Below are 9,403 nucleotides of genomic sequence, written 5' to 3' on the forward strand. Positions count from 1 at the left end.
TCCTGTTCCAGCGTAAGATCACTTCCAAACCCCAGGTGAAAACATTCTTCCAGAGCGCCTCTAGACGTCTGGGACCTTAATTTGGTCCTGGGTGTCCTACAAGAGTCTCCTTTCGAGCCGTTGCAGGACATCTCCCTATCTCTCCTTTCATGGAAGGTTGCCTTCCTTGTAGCGATTACTTCGATCAGAAGAGTCTCGGAGTTAGCTGCTCTTTCCTGTCAAGCTCCCTTTCTGGTTTTTCACTGTGACAAGGTGGTCCTCAGACCGTCTCCGTCCTTCCTTCCTAAGGTGGTGTCTTTTCTCCTTAATGAGGATATCGGACGGCACCTTTTCGCCAGATGGATGCCCTGTTCGTGCTCTCGGCAGGACACTGGAAGGGATTGGCCGCTTCTAAGTCGACAATAGCCAGATGGATTCGGTCGACTATTCAAGAAGCTTACCGCGTCAGAGGCAAGATGATTCTAGCGGGGATCAGGGCACACTCCACTCGGTCAGTAGGCTCTTCGTGGGCCATTCAGCATCAAGCATCTCATTGGAACGGCACCAAACAAAAGTTCCAGCATCATCACCTTGCCCAGTGCAGATTTGTGATTCCTCACTGCATGACTTTCATCCAGTCATCAACAGTCCACGATTGCTTTTCCTTAGCCCATTGTAACCTTGTTTTTTTTCTGTTTAGATGTTAATGATGGCTTTCGTTTAGCTTTTCTGTATATAAATCCCAAAAGCGCAATTTGATCACATTATATAGTGGAAAAAAGTTTGAAAAAATGCTGACTAGTCTGAACAAAAAACGTTTATATGAATTCATGAAAAAATGCACAATTGCAAATGTACTAACAGTGCGGGGGAGTAGAATTGGTTAGACATAGCTTACCTAAGATACTGGCAGAGCATTTAGTTGGTCAGGCATTGTTCAATTTCGCACAATGGTCACTTCTTTACTTTTACACCTTGGTAGGACATTGAGTTGATAGGGCATTGTTCACTTTCACACATTGGTCGGCCATTCTTTGCTTTTACACCTTGGTAGGGTATTGAGTTGGTAGGGCATTGTTCACTTTCACACATTGGTCGGCCATCTTTGCTTTTACACCTTGGTAGGACATTGAGTTGAAAGGGCATTGTTCATTTTCACACTTTAGTTGGTCGGGCTTTGCTTACTTTAACACATATCACTAATTTAATTAAACTGCTCTAGTCCTAATATCCAGCTCATGATTATGGTATAACTTTGGAAAATTATAAAACTAAACGAGTTTCACATCCTGCTTTTCTTCACTAAATACTCTGCAAGAACTGATGGCATTTTTTATGCTTTTTTTTTTTGCACTTATTGCTTTCTATGGGTGAAAAAAAGGCTGCAAAAATGCTGAATCAAGTGATATGCCGCAGGTTTTTGTTTTAAAAAACAAAACAGTATTTATTGATTTCATTCACTTTTATAGCACCGTTAATTCCATAGCACTTTACCGACATCATCATCACTGTCCCCATCGGGGCTCACAATCTAGATTCCCTATCAGTATGTCTTAGAGCGTGGGAAGAAACTGGAGGAAACCCCCGCAAACGCGGGGAGAACATACAAACTCCTTACAGATGTTGTTCTTGGTGGGATTTGAACCCAGGACCCCATCGCTGCAAAGCATCAGTGCTAACCACTGAGCCACCGTGTATCATATATTGCAGCTTGGCCTCATTCACTTCAATGAGGATGAGCGTCAACACCAGGTAGTGCATATTGGTGCTGCATATAGGAAATAAAAGCAGATTTTCTTTTCTCCTCCCTGATAACCTATGGAATTTAGATGTATCAACTGTTTCAGATTCGTTTCATGGCTGAAAAGTCTGCAGGAAGAAAATAGAAAGTAAATGACTGGACGGACCGGACTGACAAGTCCTAAGGATGGAAACACTATTTGCTTTGGTTTTTTTCTAGTCTCTTTCAGGTTGCGTCGGTCTGTACTGCTGGCAGTGCTGTGTTGTGTCCATAGTGTGAACGCGGCCGACTGCGAGAACTTGGCTCTACCGTAATTAGTTCTGGGTAAGAAAGATTTACTTTACTCTGTTGGATTTTTTTTCACTGCTACTGTTCATTTTGGTTGAGGAGTAGAATGGACGTTTAAAGTCAGGTAGTTTATAAAGTTTACTAACTTTTTTATTTTTTCGGTAGGGGAGTGTTTTTTCAACTAATTTTTGCTTTTTAAGTTTACCCCATTCATTGTGCAGCATAATTGACATTACTTTCTTTTCTGGGTCGGAATGAATATGGAGATACTTTGTGTATTTTTTTTTTTTTTTTATGATTTACTACTTTTGCACAATAATAATGCCTAAATGCTATAGTCATGCTGTGGTATCTAGTGGAGCCATGCTCTAGAGTCTCCGCAGTAGCTGCAGATTCTTGGGGCATGTGTTCACAAAGTCTTTTTGCTGAGATTTTGGAGAGGAAACTGAACAGAAGCTTTTGAGTTTGACTTCTGCTCCAAAAAGTCCTCAAAAATCTCTGCGCACCTACCCGAACAGCATGGTCACAGGGGTCTGCAGCTCCAGCAGGAAGATAAAGGAGCCGCCGGGTATAAATAATGGATCACACTGTAACCACCGCAGTATTTATACACTACATGGTCAAAAGTATTGGCGCACACATCTTAATTCAGGTTCATCACTCAGCCTCATTGCCACCGCTGTGTAAAATCCGGTCCGTCTGCTCCTTTATGAAAGAACGGCCGGTGGTGCAGAGCTCACTGATACCAGCGCGGTCCTGTAATAGCAGCCACCGGGGTAACAAGTCCATCCATCACATTTCTTCCCTCTTAAATCTTCCCCCATCATCCGTGAGTGATATTATTGAGAAGCAGCAACTCAGCCATTATTAGATATTGTGGAAAATTGTAGCTTCCTTCTTTTGTGGGAACAGTTTGGGGAAAACCCTTTTCTGTTCCCCATGACTATGCCCAGCGCACAAGGTCCATACAGACATGGAGGGGGAAGATTAGTGGAAGAGTTTGGACCTCAACTTTATTCAACAGAATGGGATGAACTAGAATGGAGATTGTGAGCCCGGCCTCTCCCCAACATCATGGTCTGACCTCACAAATGCTGTTCTCTATGAAGGGGCAATAATCCCTCGGACATCTCCATGATGTTGCAGAAAGTCCTCCCAGAAGAGCGGGAGCTGTTATAGCTGTAAAGTGGGGACTGACTCCATATTAATGTCTATGGATTTAGAACGTGATGGTATAAAAGATCCTGCGGGTGCAATGTGTGCGTGTCCTAATACCTTTGTCCATGTTGTTTTCTGGCAGTTAGACTTTGTTTCCCATCAGTGTTCTGTACGTTTTGAGAATGGACATTACACGGACCCAGACAAGCACACAGCCATTTTTGTAGCTGATCCGAGAAAGCATCAGTGTATGCCCTATTGTTCGTTTTTGTGGATCAGATTCTGCCATTAAAGTGCATGGTAGACGGAAGCAGTCAGCCGCATGTGAACCTTCCTCATAATTGACAAGTCTGCATCGATGCTAATGAGACCGGTCCATACATGTTACTAGGAAGACGGCACACACCAAGACCTGTACGTTTATAACATTCATGACATTAGCAGTGGCTTGATTTCTACAGAATCAATTTGCTTTTTATTTTACCGTTAATTGCAATTATGATGATTTGACTTTATTTTTACAGCTTCTGCAATCAGTTGGTTGGACTGTCCAGCACTTCTGCGTTGTGCTGCACTTACCATATAGACCTGAAGAGGGAGCTCTTTCCGTAGGGTATGTGCACTATGCAATATAAAGTATTTATACTATACATAGGGTATGTACACTGTACGACATAGGGTATGTGCACTGTACGACATAGGGTATGTGCACTGTACGACATAGGGTATGTGCACTGTACGACATAGGGTATGTGCACTGTACGACATAGGGTATGTGCACTGTACGACATAGGGTATGTGCACTGTACGACATAGGGTATGTGCACTGTACGACATAGGGTATGTGCACTGTACGACATAGGGTATGTGCACTGTACGACATAGGGTATGTGCACTGTACGACATAGGGTATGTGCACTGTACGACATAGGGTATGTGCACTGTACGACATAGGGTATGTGCACTGTACGACATAGGGTACGTGCACTGTACGACATAGGGTACGTGCACTGTACGACATAGGGTACGTGCACTGTACGACATAGGGTACGTGCACTGTACGACATAGGGTACGTGCACTGTACGACATAGGGTATGTATACTATACAGCAGGGGTGGGCAATTAATTTTGCCATGGGGCCGCATGAGAAATTGGGATGGTTTTAGAGGGCCGGACTAATATAATTACCGTATTTTTCGGACTATAAGACGCACCGGACCATAAGGCGCACCCCAAATTTGGGGTGAAAAATGCAGGAAAAAAGTTTTTTTATCAGATGGGGGGTCCGTCTTATTGTCCGAATTTACAGTATCTTACCTGAAGGCTGGCGGTGGCAGAGCAGGGTCACAGGAGGCATGGTGTCGGCAGAGGTGGGGTGATGCGGTGTGGCGTGCACCTGAGCAGGGTCCCTTCCTGCTTAGGTGGGCGACGCCACCGCCTGGTGTCCATGGGGGGATTGCAGCAGTGGTGTGGCGACGGTAGAGGTGTGGCATGGCGTGCGCAGGGTCAATTCCACCGGTGAGGTGACGCAGCGGCCCGGAATGCAATGTGAGCAGCAGAGCCGGGTTGAATATCGGTGGCGGCGGCGGCCATGTTCCCGAGGCCGCGCGTGCGCAGATGGAGTGCTCTGCTTCACGGGGATTCAGGAAAATGGCCGCGGGAGGCCGCGCGTGCGCAGATGGAGATCGCGGCGGCCATTTTCCTGAAGCCGAGATCTAAATCTGCAAACTCAGCTTCAGGAAAATGGCCGCCGCGATCTCCATCTGTGCACGTGCGGCCTCCCGCGGCCATTTTCCTGAATCCCCGTGAAGCAGAGCACTCCATCTGCGCACGCGCGGCCTTGGGAACATGGCCGCCGCCACCAATATTCAACCCGGCTCTGCTGCTCACATTGCACGTGACGTACAGGGCCGATGCGTATGAGCTCAGGGCCTTCACTCCAGCCGCCAGCGGTCCTCCTCAGAAGCGTCTGGCGGCTGGCCGAGCGGTGCCGGGGGCGGCTGTCAGAAGTGACAGCTAGCTGGCGGGCCGTTTAAAATCATCAGGCGGGCCGGATGCGGCCCGCGGGCCACATCTTGCCCAGGTCTGTACAAAGCCATCCATAACCGTTCTCCTCCATATATTTCCAAACTAATCTCTCAATATCTTCCCCCACGTTATCTCTGGTCCTCCAAAGACCTCCTTCTCTCCTCCACGCTTATTCGCTCCTCACCCAATCGCCTCCAAGACTTCTCCTGAATATCCGCCATCCTCTGGAATTCTGTGCCTCAACACGTCCAGTTATCCACCACATTTGGATCCTTCAAAAGTAACCTGAAAACCCACCTCTTCAAGAAAGCTTACAACCTGTAATGACCACACAGCCACCTCAACACAATCTGCGCTAGTGCAACCCTCGACCTACTGTCTCCTTCCCCATAATCCTGTAGAATGAAATCCCGCACGGGCAGGGTCATCTCCCCTCTGTATCAGTCTGTCATTGTTAGTTTTGTTTACTGTAAGTGATATTTGTATTTTGATGTAACCCCTTCTCATGTACAGCACCATGGAATTAATGGTGCTATATAAATAAATAATAATAATGTGCTCTTGGTGCCATGTGTTCATGGTGCCATGTGCTCTTGGTGCCATGTGCTCTTGGTGCAACGTGCTCACGGTTCCATGTGCTCCTGTATTCTTAGTTCTATGTTTTCTTGGTGCCATGTGCTCTTGGTGCCATGTGCTCTTGGTGCCATGTGTTCTTGGTGCCATGTGTTCCTGGTGCCATGTGTTCCTGGTGCCATGTGTTCTTGATGCCATGTGTTCTTGATGCCATGTGTTCTTGATGCCATGTGCACTTGGTGCCATGTGCTCTTGGATCCATGTGTTCTTGGTGCCATGTGCTCTAGGTTCCATGTGCTCTAGGTTCCATGTGCTCTTGGTGCCATGTGTTCTTGGTGCCATGTGTTCTTGGTGCCATGTGCTCTTGGTTCCATATGCTCTTGGTTCCATATGCTCTTGGTTCCATATGCTCTTGGTGCAACCTGCTCTAGGTTCCATGCGCTCTTGGTTCCATGTGCTCTAGGTTCCATGTGTTCTTGGTGGCATGTGCTCTTGGTTCCATGTGTTCTTGGATCCATGTGTTCTTGGTGTCATGTGTTCTTGGTGTCATGTGTTCTTGGTGTCATGTGTTCTTGGTGCCATGTGTTCTTGGTGCCATGTGCTCTAGGTTCCATGTGTTCTTGGTGCCATGTGTTCTTGGTGCCATGTCCTCTTGGTGCAACCTGCTCTAGGTTCCATGTGCTCTAGGTTCCATGTGCTCTTGGTTCCATGTGCTCTTGGTTCCATGTGCTCTTGGTGCCATGTGCTCTTGGTTCCATGTGCTCTTTGTGCCATGTGTTCTTGGTGGTATGTGTTCTTGGTGCCATGTGTTCTTGGTGCCATGTGTTCTTGGTGCCATGTATTCTTGGTGCCATGTGTTCTTGGTGCCATGTGCTCTTGATGCCATGTGCTCTTGGTACCATGTGCTGTTGGTTCTATGTGTAGGTGCCATAAGCTGTTGGTTCTATGTGTTGGTGCCATGTGGTCTTGGTACCATGTGCTCTTGGTACCGCCATGTGTTCTTGGTGCCATATGCTCTTGGTTCCCTGTGTTCTTGGTGCCATGTGTTACGGCACATGAGTGACAATATTTATTAATAATTCACAAAGCAAACAATTACACATCATTATCCTACATTTCTGGCACTTACTGACTACTATAGTTAAAATTACCTTTTTTTCCTTAGATACTGTTGTTTTATTTATTTTCTTTTATTCCCAGAACTGTACATGGCGAAATTCAGAAAACCTCTATTCTTTGCCGAATCGTTATCCCGTTCTCCATTTTCAAAGCTCAATCTAAGTGAAAAGGATGACTTCAACGGGACGCTATTCTCCACAGAACCTTGTTCTTTTAGATCCATGTGCCTGCAGCTCGGGCAGAGTCTTCAGCGGATGACGCTTTCCGTTCTCGGCCTCCTGGTTGCGTGCAGTGACATTTTTCCTGCTGGCCCATGTGGTCAGGGTCTTGTATGATATCGCGGAGTCGCTCCTGAACTTTGTGCTGTCAGCGTGTAACATATTTCGGCTTCTCATCATATGCTGCTTCGCCATCTTAGTCTGGATTTGGGATGTTTTATTCTTTACCCCCGGCCTGGTTTACATTGCGATTGACGTGTACACTGTCATCCTGCATGTAGTATTTCAGATATGCCTTATAATATTACTTATCATCGGTGTGACACTTTTTGCTGCTATAGCATCGAATGCAAAACTCGATCATGTATTGGTGACTGCTGATAATAAAAATGGAAACTAAAGATATCTGAAACTTCTCCCACCAAAAAGTCAGTAAATATAAGACTTTGATGACCTTAGAGTTGTAGTAAAATTTTGGTATTGCTGCCATGTTTTCTAACTGTTTCTGGGAACTGAGGGTGACAACCATACCGTATGAGTATTTGTGTATGGGGTGGGTTGTCAGGCATTTTTCTTTTTACTCATTTCACCAAGGACCGAAAGGTCTTAAAAAATTCCTATTAGGGATTGATATTACTTTCCAATATGGAGGATAACCGTAACCTCTGACACAGGACATTGCTCCAGTGAAAGCTTAGAAGACATCTGGGAGTAAGGAGGAGAGCTCGTTCTTTTTCAAGGGTCTTATCACAGACGCTGTTATGGCGATTGCGTGGATGCCGTTATTGGAGGGACGCTAGCGACCTGAAACTGGGGTACTCAGAAATGGTGCCCCCTAAAAGCCTTTTGACTTTTTTTTTAAATGAAGTATGGTAATGGTTTATTCCAGTAACTTAGAGGGGTTTTCTGTTTTCGGATAACCCCAGCCCCCCTGGCTGCAGTTTTTCTTGGGGTGTTTTAAAGGGCTTTGCTCTCCCTCGCTGAGTCTTTGCCTTTGCTCTCGGTTCACAGTTTCCATCCAGATTTCAGAGCTGATGACAGCCGATCTATGGCAGTGCCAGGTGTCAGACTGCCGACTGGTGTCAGACTGCCGCCGATCTGATACCGGAAGCCCGAAAAAAAACTTTTCGTTATTAATTATCTTAGGGCATGTGCACACGTTGTGTTTTTGTCTCTTTTTTTTTTTTTGCTCAGTTTTGTCATCAAGCCGGTAGGATTTCCTAGTATCAGTAAAATGAATGAGATGCACACGCTGCTTATTTTTTTCCTATCAGATTTACATCCACGGTGTCTCAATTCTTGCAGGGTTTTTGCTGCAGATTTCATCTATACTTATGAGCGGGGAGACATTTGTAACAAAACCGCATACAATAAACGAGGGTATTTTACTCTGCATTTTTCCTGCCAACACATCAGGATTTGCAGAAGAATTTTCTGCTATAAATCCTAAACGTGTGCACATAGCCTTACGCAAAAAAAACCTTTGGTTTTTAACAATTTCATGCAAAAAAAATGCTTCATCGCCGCATGATGAAAAGTATGGTGCCTCTACAATTGGATATTGAACCAATAGATGCAACCTTGAATGTTTCTATTCACTGACTGCAAGCAGACATACGGAAATGATGAAGGATCAATATAGAAACTTCAGTAGAAAGCTGTAGATCTATTAAATGTACATTGCTGCCAGTGGTCTCTTAGGTCAAAGGGTCTTACATTTTCCCCTTATATCTGTGACATTTACATTATATGTATTCTGATTCCATCTTGGAAACATTTAATAAAGTACCAAATCCTGATGGATCCACATCGTCATGTGTTATCTAAATACTAAACAAATTGCGCCAAAAATTCCTTAAATGTAGGCTAAAAGAAAAATCTTTCTTTGTTGCCCACAGCAACCAATTAACAGCACACCTTTCATTTTTTGAGAGCAGGTTGAGAAATGAAAGCAAAGCTCTGATTGGTTGCTATAGGCGACAAAGGCAGCAGGTCTATGACCGTTTTCATAAATGAGGCCTAAGTGGTCATGAATCGCCCCCTTTTGTGTCATGAATAAAAGATTTTAAAGAAAGTTTGTCAAAAATTGTTAAATGTGTCAGCAGTAATAGCGTGAATACTATTCTTCTAGATAGTTGTGCCCATCATGTCTCTCTTGTTTTGATACCTTCTGACCTCAAGTGTCCTTCAGGCCTCCATGAGGCTGGTATAAGTCAAAATACCTTCTTTTTTTGTGTAGAACAGGAGAGTGAAGTACAATATTCTATACAGAGGCTTTCAGAAAAAATAAACGCATAT

At 44.9% G+C, this 9,403-nt stretch overlaps 1 long non-coding RNA gene across 1 annotated transcript; it reads left to right on the forward strand.

Annotated features, from left to right (window-relative positions):
• Window positions 1-485: 485 nt before the first annotated feature.
• On the forward strand, window positions 486-7,506 carry LOC143805824 (uncharacterized). Its single transcript, XR_013221339.1, has 3 exons — window positions 486-2,044; window positions 3,691-3,779; window positions 6,969-7,506. It is a non-coding gene; the product is annotated as an uncharacterized LOC143805824 (long non-coding RNA).
• The last annotated feature ends 1,897 nt before the right edge of the window (window positions 7,507-9,403 follow it).

This window comes from Ranitomeya variabilis, chromosome 2 (genome assembly GCF_051348905.1).
Source record: "Ranitomeya variabilis isolate aRanVar5 chromosome 2, aRanVar5.hap1, whole genome shotgun sequence".
Taxonomy (NCBI): Eukaryota; Metazoa; Chordata; class Amphibia; order Anura; family Dendrobatidae; genus Ranitomeya; species Ranitomeya variabilis.